General features: G+C 37.2%; 1 pseudogene; it reads left to right on the top strand.

Moving 5' to 3' along the window:
- Nucleotides 1-12,001: 12,001 nt before the first annotated feature.
- Nucleotides 12,002-12,909, top strand: LOC121322255 (annotated as a pseudogene).
- Nucleotides 12,910-15,411: the final 2,502 nt, after the last annotated feature.

Raw genomic sequence — 15,411 nt, 5'->3', positions numbered from 1 at the left:
AGAGTGCAATATTTCAGGGTGAAAGCAAAATCAATTAGCTGATACATTACAGTGAAACATATGTACAGTTTTACTTTTTGAATTAAACATATTTGTGTTATTACTGCATAACTCCTACAGTGACGAGACCGAAGGTCAAGTAATTTATAAACTGTCACAAAAACCAGAGACGGAATTGTTTTCCTGTAACTCACTGAAGAGGCCCATCTATTATTTTTTATAATACATGAATACCCTTGTGATGGTATTATTAAAGAAGACGAGGTTCAGCAGTACAGTTGTTTTTTTTTTTAAACGTAGTGTTTCAGTGCTGTACAGACGTTCTATGTCGTTATTCATTAGTGCTTCAGCTTTATTTGGATGATTGCCTTTACCTTGTTTTAATTTCCTGTTCCGCCATCATTTGTTTTTTAACATATTCTCATTTTGTTTATCATTAATGAACATTTATGTACTGTAGGTGCTGTTGAATGATTGAAACAAGACATTTTGTGTTTGAATTGAAAGTGATGGTCTCAAGGAGTCAAATGGGTCAAAGTTCATGTATATTTCCTCTAGAGGAATTATCGCTTTTTTTAAGTCACTACTGTGGTATTATGCCTTTTTATCGAATGGCTCAGGAAGCAAATATAGCCTTCATCCATATATATATAAACACTTTTCAATATTATGCACAAGTCATTTTATATATTTAACACATCATGTTATCAACATTTGTGGACATAAGGTAAAAAGTGGATATAGTACTAACAACACTTTGGACTCTAACTTGTTCTGAGAACAGAGGCATGGTTAGCACTATTCTCGAATTACCTAATGTTATTTTAGGTAAGGTTGTCCAAAATTAGTCATCAGATTTAAGATACTTGACCCAAGGGTTTCTTGTCATGTCATAGGTATTATGAGCTTATCTTCTAACCCCTGTATGTGATAGTTGATAAAGGAAGCAAAATAGCAAGACTGGTCTACTATAAAGAATAAGGCTGATAAAGCCAAAAAAGAAATGCTGAGGAGCAAGATCTGCTCGTCAAGGAGATGACAGATAACTGAGCACCAAGCTGTTCAGCAGCAACTGATAACCCCTGTTGCACCATTAATACCGCTAACTCTGTGACATTTTGAGGAGAAAAAAGCTGTTGGGACAAAAACTGGTGGGTTTAGCAAAAAACGGCACTAATGAGACTGCTAAGCAACACTGCAGAATGGGGTATCAGAGGCAGCTTGATCTTCTACACAGCATGGCATTGCCCTGAGGCAACAAATAACAACATATTTTCAAAAACATCATGGTATCATTGGGAGTGTCTTGAACACATTATTACAATTAAGAACAATACACTATGGGAGTCTGTGACAGAAATATAACGATTCTTAGTTGTGAGGGCGCTAAGCAGCGAGAACAGAGTTCCCTGGACGGGCTGGCCTGACAGTTCTTTCCCAGGGTTCAAGGGAAGTCAGCTAGCTAGGAAGGGAGTGGGACTCCGTTGCAATAACACATTGACCCGGAAGGGAAGCGACGTGGCAGACACAGATTGGAGAGGTGGTTGCACTCGTTTACCAAGGGGTCATGTATGACAGCATAAAAGGGGACAGAGAATCGCAATCTATTTTCTTCACATTGGTTTGTATTTGCTAGAACCGAGAAGGAATTTGTTTTGGTCACCAGACCTGTAAAATAAAATGAAAACATTTCAAAGCCGGATTACAATTATCTTTGTCTGCTTCTTTGATGTACTGCATCACTCCTGCACCTGTTTCCACTCAGACACTTGGCCACAAAGCCACATACAACCTGTCAACCTGTTTTGCTTTCGAACATCACAGATTTCCAAGCTTTTCCATTTAAAAAGGCATTGAATCTTGACACAAACTGCTCCTTCAGCAGTCCTGGTCACAAATGTTAGTGTACTGTTTACATGGAGAGAGCAGGGAGATGCACCTTGTGTTCCCATAGGCTGCATGTAACCTGTATGTTGTATTATAACGAACACAACAGAGGTTTAAAATGAACCCTGGTACTGTTTGTAACCAGCAAATGTTATTTATTTATTTTAAATTGTATTCACTGGAAAAGCCATGTGAGCTACAAACAACTTATTTACAAAAGTGTCTCGGGAGGAAGGCAGGTGCAAGTTACAATTACATACAAGTATGTAGTAACCACACAATTCTAGTCCATTTATTATTGTATTAATTAAATCACAAAGTTAGTTGAAATGATCAAACCACAATCTATTAAAAGGAGAAGGTGACTGCAGCAGGGTGGAGGCCTGCCCCAGTAAAAAATATATTTGTGTTGGATTTATAAATGAAATATAGTTTGGTTTGGGTTGTAAATAAATATATGTGACATTTGTAACCAATAATGTGTTTCATTTGTTTAACAGTGACACTGTGTATCTGAGTTCTATGCACAGTTTATTCCAGTCTGAGGAAGCAGCAAAAGCAAAAAGCTCTCTTTCCATTAATACTTCTCAATGTTGGCATTTTGAAATATTCAGTATCGCCAACATTCCTTAAGGAATAAACACAATTAAACTCTAAGACTATTAATTAGACAATTAAAACTATTAAGAAGGATCTGGTTCCAGTGAAAACTCCTTCTATGTGTTCTAAAGGAACTCACTGAAGAATACATCTACAAATCCTATTGAACACTGTATCTATTTTCTTTAACATTGGTCACGTATATCACATCACCATGATCCAGAGTTGGAAATAGGATTTGTTTAGATAGTCTAACTCTTGACAATGGCACGGATCATGCAATAATTCAAGTTTTGCTCCAGTTTTGCTACATATAGCCATAATGTATTTTTAAAATGTAAGAGATGTATCAATATGAACACTTAAGCATCTGAAACTATCATCTTTCTCCAAGAGAACATTATTAGAAGTGATAATATTAAAATGTGAACTGACATTCTGCACAATTTTCTCTGAACTAAACAATATGATATTAGTCTTTTTTTTCATTGGAGGTTGAATTGTCAATCAACCACTGGTCACATGGTGTAAAAGGACAAAGGGATGTTTGTTTGTAAGGGTGTGTAGATGATGCGAGAGTGAAAGTAAGAATAAGAAATGGAGAAAGATCATTATTGCAACGTGATAGCTGAAAGTTGGGTGCTGTTCTGTCTGTTTTGTGTAAGAAGAGTTTTGTTTAAGCCTTTTGTTTTTCCAGTTTTGATATCTTTGTTATATAATAAAAGTGCACAAGAAGCACTTAATCTGCAGTCTGGCTGTACTAATTCTCTGTCAAGCCTCCACCCTTGTATGAAGCAGATTTATTAATTAATGGGTTACCCAATGTAAATGATGTGACTTAACTCTTATTTTCCTGAAAGTTGCACGTTTATTGCACCCTGCTAAAAATTCTGAAAGAAAGAAAACCACGCAGATGGCACATCTGGAATGAGATTAAACCTATCCCATCTTAAATTGACTATATAATTAATAAAAACACTAGAATCAAAATTATGGAAAGATCTATATGAGATCATTTCAGGTGGACCTTTAATCATCTGTCTTCCAAATACACAAACAGTGGTCACTAAACTCATCAGATTTTACACCACAGTAGATTATCCTATTGGTTTTCAAAACTATAATCCCATCAATAACAGAATGATTACCCAGCAATTGGTTCATCCTAATTAGTTGGTCAATAATGTGATGCAAATGCCAGTAACCCGTCAAGCCTTTAGCCTTTGCAGAACTCTTATCAGTCAAATTTAAACATCACCCATTTCCCCATAGATAAGATACCAGTTGTATAGCATTTACATTCACTGTTGGATCTTTGATTTTTCATAACTTTTATTAGCTATTAAACAGTGGCAGTATTTATATTTAGTGCCATTCAGATCGACTGCATCTACGTGTCCCACTGTGCTTATCTTAATCTAAATTGTTATACAGTGGAAGAACTGTCTGTTCTTTGGGAAACCCCTAAGATGTGATTAAAAAATAATGTAATATAATTTATTTACAACCCCCCTCCTTAAAAAGAACCAGAACAATAAAATACACAACCGGCAGTTTTAATGATTAAATATTACAAGTACAAACTGTCTTAATGACGAGGTTGCTGTTGGAATTGAACGCATTTCTATTCCATTTTTAGCTTATGAATCATTTTATGAATCATTCTCTTTTAGTAGTGTAGAAGATTTCTGCAGCATTGGGGCTGGTAAGAACTTGATGTACAATAATGCTGACACATATTTTCTTCTAAGAGAAATTAGAGAGGTGGGTCATGTACAGTACTAACGTTTTAGGCAGTTGTGAAAAAATGCTGTAAAGTAAGAATGCTTTCAAAAATTGACATGTTAATAGATTATATTTATCAATTAACAAAATGCAAAGTGAGTGAACAGAAGATTCTTCTAGGTACACTTGCACACAGTTTTAGAAGGAACCGGGCAGGTAGGTTGGCCCAAACATCTTGGAGAACTAACCACAGTTCTTCTGTGGATTTAGGCAGCCTCAGTTGCTTCTCTCTCTTCATGTAATCCCAGACAGACTCGATGATGTTGAGATCAGGGCTCTGTGGGGGCCATACCATCACTTCCAGGACTCCTTGTTCTTCTTTACGTTGAAGATAGTTCTTAATGACTTTTGCTGTATGTTTGGGGTCGTTGTCATGCTGCAGAATAAATTTGGGGCCAATCAGATGCCTCCCTGATGGTATTGCATGATGGATAAGTATCTGCCTGTACTTCTCAGCATTGAGGAGACCATTAATTCTGACCAAATCCCCAACTCCATTTGCAGAAATGCAGCCCCAAACTTGCAAGGACCCTCCACCATGTGTCACTGTTGCCTGCAGACACTCATTCATGTACCGCTCTCCAGCCCTTCGGCGAACAAACTGCCTTCTGCTAAAGCCAAATATTTCACATTTTGACTCATCAGTCCAGAGCACCTGCTGCATTTTTCTGCACCCCAGTTCCTGTGTTTACGTGCATAGTTTTGTCGCTTGGCCTTGTTTCCACTTCGGCGGTATGGCCTTTTGGCCGCAAGTCTTCCATGAAGGCCACTTCTGACCAGACTTCTCCGGACAGTAGATGGGTGTACCAGGGTCTCACTGTTTTCTGCCAATTCTGAGCTGATGGCATTGCTGGACATCTTCCAATTGCGAAGGGAAGTAAGGGCATTGCTGGACATCTTCCAATTGCGAAGGGAAGTAAGCATGATGTGTCTTTCATCTGCTGCAGTAAGTTTCCTTGGCCGACCACTGCGTCTACGGTCCTCAACGTTGCCTGTTTCTTTGTGCTTCTTCAAAAGTGCTTGGACAGCACATCTGGAAACCCCTGTCTGCCTTGAAATTTCTGCCTGGGAGAGACCTTGCTGATGCAGTATAACTACCTTGTGTCTTGTTGCTGTGCTCAGTCTTGCCATGGTGTATGACTTTTGACAGTAAACTGTCTTCAGCAACCTCACCTTGTTAGCTGAGTTTGGCTGTTCCTCACCCAGTTTTATTCCTCCTACACAGCTGTTTATGTTTCAGTTAATGATTGTGTTTAAACCTACTGTGATGAGTCAAAGGGGTTTCGGTCTGCAATTCAGCCTCCCAACAGTAGAAGGCATCAAACCAACTCGGGATTTCCCTTACCAAGGTCTTGTGACCATGACAAAAGTCATCTTTTTGAGGGGTGGCACCTTGGTGAGGGGCGGAAGTACGAGTATGTAATTCCAGCCACTGGAGTCAAGTGAAATTAAGGATACCTGTCAGTTTGGGATTGGTGATCCACTGACTACCGGGGCGGAGTTTGCATACTAAAGAGAACGTGCTACTGTGTTCGGGGTTGGTCCTAAGGAATAGAGGCGGGGAAAAAAGGCTGGAGGGAAGTACTTGGTAGTTTGGACTGTGTCACGAACGGAGGCCTTACTAACTTGGCTCTTTTCTGTTTTTATTCCTTTTTGTTTTATTTTTGGATTTAAGCAGAACGCGAAGAGGACTAAGAGGCTTCCGTTCCTTTATTTTTGATTACTCCAGCACTCCCTCCCTCACATCCTTCTTTATTATTTTTCTTTTTTTTTCCGTGTAATATTAAATAAAATTTTAATTTTTACACGTAAATCACTGTCTGGAAAATCCATTTTTACTCACACGCCTCACACCTACATATTGAATTGATGATCATTAGCACCTGTTTGGTATAATTGTTTAATCACACACCTGACTATATGCCTACAAAATCCCTGACTAGAAGAATTGATGCTGTTTTGAAGGTCACACCAAATATTGATTTGATGTAGATTTTATTTCTGTTCACTCACTTTGCATTTAGTTAATTGATAAATATAATCTATTAACGTGTGTATTTTTGAAAGCATTCTTACTTTACAGCATTTTTTCACACCTGCCTAAAACTTTTGCACAGTACTGTACATATTGATAGCCTTTTGGACAGGGAGAGTTTCAGAGAGATTAAGCATTTGTAAGAAAGACAACGGGCTTCCGACAAATATAGCACTGCATGTCCCTGCGTGTTGCTACAACTGTTTAAATAACAGCTGTAGTGCCCTAAAGCGGCCATTTTGAAAAGAGCTTTGAAACTGACTTTAAAGTTATACATGTAAAAAGTTGTCAGGATGTTAACAATGAAAAGAAAAATTACAGGTACGTTATTTAAACAGTTTTTCAGAACCCCACTACCTACTCTTTAAAAGCCAGTTGATTTTCCAAGATAGCACACTGATAAGCATTAGGCAAATATTCTCACCAAAGTGTGTGTTTGTGGTGAAAAATACCCTTACATTGGTGCATACAGTATAGGAAGGAACTAAAGAAGAAACCCCAATCACTGAAGTTTTTCAGTGTTCATCACATAAAGCCTCTATCTAGGTCAAAGCAGGCAGATACTAGATACCTCATTAAATAATCTTTTTGCCATTAACGTCTATCTTTTAACCATATTGTAGCGCTCCAAAGGTCATTACACGGCAACCATTTTTCATAGCATAAAAATACAATTTATACACAGTCCCTTGTGAAGATCCCTCCATTTAGGCTGCTATAGGAGTATACACAATAAAGAGAATTAATAAGAACATCAAACATAGACATCCCTTTAGTTGATTGATAGGTGAAATCTAGCCTGTAAATTGACATGCCCTGAAACTCACAATTAAAACTTGTATTAACTGTTTATTTTAAACACTTTGGCCACACCATTTGCCACGTACCAAGAAAAAGTTTGTGAACCCCAGTGATAATTATGGAAATTCCACAGTTTTACTGTGATAGCCTTCTTGAATCAAAAAGTATTTTCTTAAATATCCAATAGGGTTTATATTAACCAATTCTATTCCTTTTGAAATAAAATGATGTATGAATTAGACAAACAATGAGTAATTAAGATTCAGGGTATGTGACTCACCTCTCTAATTTCTCTGAGAAGAAAATATACGTGTCAGCATTATTGTACATCAAGTTCTTACCAGCACCAATGCTGCAGAAATCATCTACATTACTAAAAGAGAATGATTCATAAAATGATTCATAAGCTAAAAATGGACTAAGCAGTGCATTCAATTCCAACAGCAACCTTGTCATTAAGACAGTTTTATCAGCTCAATTAAGGGGATAATTTGAATCAGGTGTTTAAATAATTAAGTAGATCTTCAAGGGTGAGTTTGGGAGGCCCCACCCTATATAAAGACCAAAAATGTTGTTTCTCCATTTGTAGTCTACAAATGGAGAAAGTTCAAGACCACAGTCACTCTACCCATAAGCGGTCGTCCTACCAAAATCTCTCTAAGAACAAACCGGAAAATCATTGAGGAAGAAGAACATCCAAGGATCTGCAGGCCACTCTCGCCTTGGCTAATATGATGGTTCATGACTCAACTATCAGAAAAAGACTGAACAAGTATGGTATTCATGGAAGGATAGCCAGGAGGAAACCACTGCCCTCTAAAAAGAACCTTGCTGCCCGTCTAAAGTTCGCCAAAGAGCACTTTATAGTCCACAAGACTTCTGGAACAATATTGTCAGGACACGAGTCAAAGGTAGAACTTTTTGGCCTCAATGAGAAACGTTATGTTTGGTGAAAACCAAACACTGTGTTCAAACAGAAGAACCTCATCCCAACCGTCAAGCATGGTGGTAGGAGTGTGATGGTTTGGGGCTGCTTTGCTGCCTCTGGACCTGGATGGCTTGCCATCATTGACACAACCATGAATTTTACATTGTATCAGAAGATTCCAGAGGAGAATGTTAGGCCTTCCGTCGATGAGCTGAAGCTGAACCTAAAGTGAGTCATGCAGCAAGACAATGATCCTAAACATACAATCATGTCTACAAAAGAATGACTGCAGAAGAAGAAATTCTGCATTTTAGAATGGCCTAGTCAAAGTCCGGACCTAAACCCCATTGAAATGTTGTGACAGGACCTGAATCGAGCTGTCCATGCAAGGAAGCCCTCAAATGCCACCGAGTTGAAGCATTTCTATAAGGACGAGTGGGCCAAAATTCCTCAAAACCGATGTGAGAGACTGACCAACAGTTACAGGAAACGTTTAGTTGAAGTCATTGCTGCTCAAGGGGGAGCCACCAGTCACTGAATCTAAAGGTTCATATACTTTTTCACACATGGATATTGAACGTTGAATCATTTGTGGATAAATAAATGTTGAAAAAGTATCATGTTTTTATGTCATTTGTTTAATCAGGTTATCTTTATCTATTTTTTCGGCACTGTAGATGGTAAACCGAAAACAGAACCACAGTGCAAAGAGGTATCAAGTGCTGCCACCTGTTGGTTAACACTACTAAAAACATGCTTTAATTTCAACATAGGAAACAATAACAAATAGATAACAAAAAGGGATAGTTTGAAATGTATAAAACCCTGATGTTGAAGTAATTTTAAAAACACGAATTGCAAAGTGAAAAAATTTAGACACAACATCTTTATTGGCAAGTGTTTCTGTAATCGTAAAAAGTATATTTTTCTCCAAAAAATCAGTGAGGCTAAGACAGCCTTTGCAATAACACTTTGTTATGAATTATGAAAACGTCAGGACTGTGATAGACAAGGCCAGAATCATATCAATCAGGTAACCAGGAGTGCAGTGACTCCATGAAACATGTATGTTCTGTGCAGTATTGTAATCCCAATAAACTAGGGGTAGTGAATTGACATCCCAGTAACACATTTTTGTTTTTAAATCTGTTTTCTGCTGTCTGTGGTTACTGTTTAATAGCCATGGCTGCCCAGGTATAGACCTCAGTACACCAGACCTGGCATAAACATTGATTTTTATTTCAAATAATGTTGTGAATATTTATACATATTCAAATATTTTCATTTTGGTTTCAAACATATTTCTAAATGTTTTACAATAACGTGAAACCTAGCACATTAAGTTTTATATGAATGTCTATTTAGTTGTATCACATTAATATTTACACTAAATATTATCCAGTATTAGCAGGCATATTTACAGTTTCAAAACATCTATAACTGAATCATAACAAGATGTTAACTACTCATTAAAATGTCACCTGCTATGTTCAGAATGGCCTATTGTTTTCCACTGTGTGTTTAGAAGGCCCTCAAGAAAGTTTATGTAATTGCTTAGAAGCGCTTACCCTGAGATGCACCAGGAGGTTTGAGGGAGATTTCACTGAGGTGACAATTTGTTGTTTACAATATTTATAAGTAGCTTCTAATTTTCCAAAGCATTGTCTGGTACAATGTAATGCACAGTCAGCTTGTATAGATCAAGTCCCCTTGGTTGACTCGTAATAGAGATGCTTGAGAAGGTTTTGAAATGAGGACAATATTAGTTTACACAAGTCTTCAAAGTGAACCAATTACCCAGGTGAAGAGACAAGAGCTATAAAGTGAGGAGTTAAACCATTCTGTTACTGTTTGACAATGACTCTGTGAAACCTGATCAAAGATACATGAGGGATATAGGCTTCCAAGGAGATTGACTTAACTTTAAAAGTGTGTATACAATCTGAAAATGATTCACAAAGTTTGACCAATATTAAAATATTTTCAAATAAATATTGGAGAGCAGCTGAAATCTTGAAATATTTGATATTTATAAATTCTCAAATCTCCAATATAAATGCATTTGCCTCAGGTCTCCTGTACATTCCTCTGCCTGGGCGATGCTACAGTGAAGGGGGTTCATGGTTTCCTAACACATGAGTCACATAAGTAAAAATATATAAATATAACTGCTAACAGGGGGACAGAATTAGGGTATTAAGGATACTGTTAAGCAATGTTTTTTTAATTTAAATTTAAATTTTTTGTTTTACTATTACAGGAAACACTGATAGTTTTGATTTTGATTGTGTTCTTCTATAGTACCACCATTGATAAATACAAGATGAGACACTTGTCCTGCACTCATTTCTGGGTTTCGGATATTAATGAAATAATCAGGTGTCAGGAATCAAGTCCCAGATAAATATGCTCTGAAGTCACACAACTGATCACAGCATGAGTTCACACACGTAGGTTTACTATAGGTTACTCAATTAGTTGTGGTATTAATGGATTTTTTTGTCAGCCAAAGACAACCAGGTCTATTTCCACTATACTAGAGCATGCAAATAGTGAAATGGATCCATCTTGATACTATAATCTGTCATGGATAGATAGGATTAATCTTGACATACTTAATCTAATATAGGGCAAATGCTGCTCAGATATCCTTGCTTATTTGTTGGCTTGTTTTAAAATAATTTGGGATAATATGCTCATATCAAACATAGTGCTTGTGAAATGAAAGGCCTTTCTGCAGCTCGAGCACTTTGCAACAAAGAGGTGTTATATCACCTTATACCTGCTAGAGGGAGCTCTAAGATTGTTCTCTGAAATTCCCTTTACTGGCCTTGATCAGCTGCTTAGGGTGAACTCCCACCTGAGCAAAGGCAAAGATGAAGTCAGCAGGCAGCCATGTTGGTGAAGAAATTACTCATTTGTGTTAAAGAATGCTTCAGCGGCCCCTGCAGCTAACAGGAAGTCTGTGTATCTACTATTTCAACAGACTTATATAATATATATAAAATTGTAGCCGTATCTTTCCAGAGATGATAGACAAAGAGAACAAAATGTGATACCTTTTATTTAAGGTGACCTTATGGCTCAGTGTTCAGTGGGACAGTTTAGGACAGTTCAGGCTTTTCAACTCACACCCAATATATTCTGGTACATTTTACCTGTCTCAGGTACCACTCTTTCCTTTAAGAGAAGCAGGATTACGCTCACCAGAATGCAGTTAGTAGTTGTATATTGTTAAACATAGTTGACAATGCATCTTTGCGCTTGCTTCAGAATTGTGCCCTATATGTTAAAAAAGCTTGCTGTCTTACTGTGTGTATTCATCATAGCTGCAGAAGAACAGCTACTTTGCTGGCAGATGATTCAGGTTTTAATAAGTTGCTTTCAGGTTTATTTTGATCGATAATTTAAAAGGTGGGGATATAAAACTGGTATAATATTTTATTTGGACTCTGAGAATACCCATTAACATCCACTATATTAAGAATAGGCCTCGGCTTAACTCTATGATGATTGTCTTGGTAAAGTCAGTTTAAGTGTTTGCTTTAGGAATATATAAAAAAACACAATTCAAGGGATTTTTTTTAGATGAGTGAACATTCCATTTTAGCTGATTTTGACAGTTCCGGTTAACAAAACACCTTTGTGTCTATATAAATTATAAATTCTGTGCCCTCATCTGAAACACATGGTCTCTTGGTTTTATGATGAAAAGATTTTTTGCATTTGCAGTTTCAATTTCAGAGTACAAACTGTGTCCAAAGGTTTTATTGCAAGATATTTCTAGTTTAAATTGCAACTCACATGCTTATTAGCTCTCTACATAAAGTTATGTTTACTCAGTAAACCAAAATGTACAGTATTATATGTTTTTGGTTGATTTACCATTTTCAACATGTCTGAAAACATTTTATAGATAACTGTTGGCTAAATAATATCTTTAAAACAAAATAGCTGTCTTTAAAATGCTTCTACCAACTATAACTACTATTACTACACCCCCCCCCCCCCCCAACAACGCCCCACAATGCCCCACAAGTAAGCCCCTGCAGGATGCCTACAAGATCGGAGTTATTGAAACTGTTTCTGTGGGCTGTGTGGAGGCTGGCATGATTGCTACATTTGCCCCTGCCAATGTGACCACTGAAGTCAAGTTTGTGGAAATGCACCATGAGACCCTGGTCCCGGAGACAACGTTGACTTCAACATCAAGAACGTGTCTGTCAAGGGCATCTGTTGTGGCAACATGGAAGGAGACAGCAAGAACAACGCACCCATGGAGGCCGGCTCCTTCCCTGCCCAAGTTATTGTCCTGAACCACCCTGGCCAGATCAATGCTGGAAAAGAACCACAAGTTTGTGAAGTCTGGAGATGCTGCCATTGTGAACATGGTGCCTGGGAAACCTATGTGTGTAGAGAGCTTCTCAGACTACCCTCCCCTCGGTCATTTTGTCGTGTGTGACATGAGGCAGATGGTCGCTGTCTGTGTCATCAAGTCTGTTGACGAGAAAGCTCCTGGAGCTGGCAAGGTCACCAAGTCTATGGTGAAGGCAGCCAAGAAATGAATCGCCATCCCCTGGACTGTCCACCTTTGTTCAGGGTCTCTCTTGCAAATGGAAACACCCTCAAAGACCTTGATCTCTCTCATTATGGATAACACTAATGCCGATTAAGAGCCATTGTAAAAATTTCTGCAGGAAAGAAACAAGACAAATGTTAAATTTCTTTTGTGGCTTTGTGAACGTTTTGAAAGACTGAGGTGCCTATTCAGTTTTTGTTTTTTCTATTAATTATGCATCTGTAAACTTCAGAAAAATATTTATAATTGGATTGAAGAAGCTGCTGTGCACCAATAAAATGTCTTGTTCTTGGAAAAAAAGTACTGCTACTACTACTACTACTACTACTACTAATAATAATAATAATAATAATAATAATAATAATAATAATAATAATAATAATAATAATAATATAGTCAGTTTGTTGTTTCTACAGAAATGTTCTCAGCAGCATTCCCACTTGAAATACAAGCACAGGAACTCATTAGAATCCTGCCCTGAAAAGAACAACAGCAAACATGACACAATAGACAACTGTTCTGGGCCTGTGTGAACGATTAGAAGGCAGTGAAGTGCCTTGTATACAGAAGAGCCTTGCAAAATGTCCACTCGCCTTTCACAAATGTATTTTATAGCTCACTTGTCAAATGGACTTATTTGTATTGTTACTGATCTTTGTGCTGAAGATGTGTTTGTTCCTTGCATTTCATTTTACAAGTTCCACTCTACAACTTAATGATTCTTCACTGTCTTGTCCTAGTGCTGTATGAATCATTGTGTCACACTCAATGGCATGGGCTTCCCAATGGCAAAATCAAAGAAGAGTACCTCTACCACAATGTAGTACAATGTAGTACCTTTACCTCAGGTAACATACACTCCCCGTAACATAACACGAGAAGAATAAATTATACTCAAAGATAAGGGGAGCAGTGATAACTGTTATCAGATAACCCTTATATAAGTTTACACCAGTAAATTTCTGCAGTATTTTGCAGTTTTGCCATGCCTTCCCTATGGTTAAACTATGCATTTACTATAGTATACCATGGTCTTTACAGTTCTTACATTTGCTTTCTTACATTTCGCTACGCTTATCGTATGATAAACTTTTATAAGGGAATTCCTACTTTCTGCAATTTTTGTCTAAATGTGCACATTTTCAATGGTAAGAGGTAAGTGGGCTGATAAGTCAATCTTCCACGGTTCATGAAGATTACTTGAACACTACATTAATATGTAGTAGCTGATGCTGAACATTGTTCACAGGTCTTGGGTACCCTGGGCAGTTTTTAAAGAAAAAATTAACTTTATTCTATGAATAACTCAACATCTCCGTGGGATTCCTGAACAGCTGAGAGGTTTTTCCTTTAAGGCAGGTGTCATCTCAGTGGGCTCTGAAAAATAAATGAGCGCAAATAGAGGATGTACAATTGTTCCAGGGTTGTTTTACAAGACTTCCTGAATTCAGTTTTAGCTAGAATGGGGTCACTTCAGTTCCTGGTAAAATGGTTTAAAAGTGCTGCTAAAATGGTTTACTTGTAAAAAGACACAGGCTTTTTTATTACTAATATTGCATGTATGTGACTTGATTACTGTTGGCTGAACTAACTTGTACGACTTGCCTCCACAATATCACTTTTGTTATGATTCAGCTCCTACCATGAACTATTAACTCCCTCGTGAGGCCATTTTTGCACATGTTTTATTCTGTATTTAATTTAAAATCAGATCTTCCACATGTTTTAAATAAAACATGACATAAAGGTTATGTTTCACTTTCATCCTAGCCAGTTAATTTTAGCAATTTGTTTTGCCAGCTCACCAACAAAACTAAGCATGTGGTATGACACAGAGCAAGAATTGATTCTGTGAAAAGAAAAACAAATCTGATGATTCAAAATGGTTAGTTTGGCAGCATAACGGAACAAAAACAAGAATGATTGTAAATACAAAATCAGTGGCTCATAAAAAAGTAGATCACCTCAACCAACAGGCTCAGCATTTACATGCAGACTGTATGTGTGACAGACAGACAGACAGATGGACAGGTTTCTCCATATATCCCAGGCTCTGATACTAATAGCTTGTGGTCACATTGTATACCTAAACTCTATAAAAAGCATAAACATTTGTTTAGTATGATGGCCCCGTGGGACTGTTTTCTACTGTAACTGCTTTTCACAAATCTATTCTGCTTGTCATTCACACAAAGCATTTTGTGAGGCAACTGTAGATGCCATAAGGACTTCTACTCTTCAGGCGGTTTTAGTTGAAGAATTTTTGGTTTTATTGGGTTAAAGTTTGCACAAATATTATTATTATTATTATTATTATTATTATTATTATTATTATTATTATTTTGTGTGTGTATATATATATATATATATATATATATATATATATATATATATATATATATATATATATGTTTTTTAAACCAGCAAACAAATTGACTGAACATAGTACCCACAAGAACTAGCTTTTCTAGTCCAGTGATTTGTTCCCATTTGCTGCTGTAAGAAAGATGCCCCTAAAATAGCTGTTTGGAGCCGCAAGTTCAGAGAGGGGTGTGCTACAGAGCCACCCTGACTGTGGATTCACTGAAGTAATTATCACAGTGATGCTAAAACCTCTTCTTCTAGAGGACAGTTGATGAGATGTGGAAAACCAGTTGGGATCAAGTCCTGTTTTTCAATTGCAATTTCAAATTCCTTTTATGATCAATTCCAATTTCCATTCCTGTTTAATCAATTCCACACATCATTGATCAAAATAGCAATAAACAGTATTCTGTTCAAATGAGATTCTCAGAG

The sequence above is a fragment of the Polyodon spathula genome, chromosome 1 (assembly GCF_017654505.1).
Source record: "Polyodon spathula isolate WHYD16114869_AA chromosome 1, ASM1765450v1, whole genome shotgun sequence".
In the NCBI taxonomy this organism is placed as follows: Eukaryota; Metazoa; Chordata; class Actinopteri; order Acipenseriformes; family Polyodontidae; genus Polyodon; species Polyodon spathula.
Note: the sequence above shows the minus strand (reverse complement) of the source record. Positions and strands in the feature narration are given on the sequence as shown.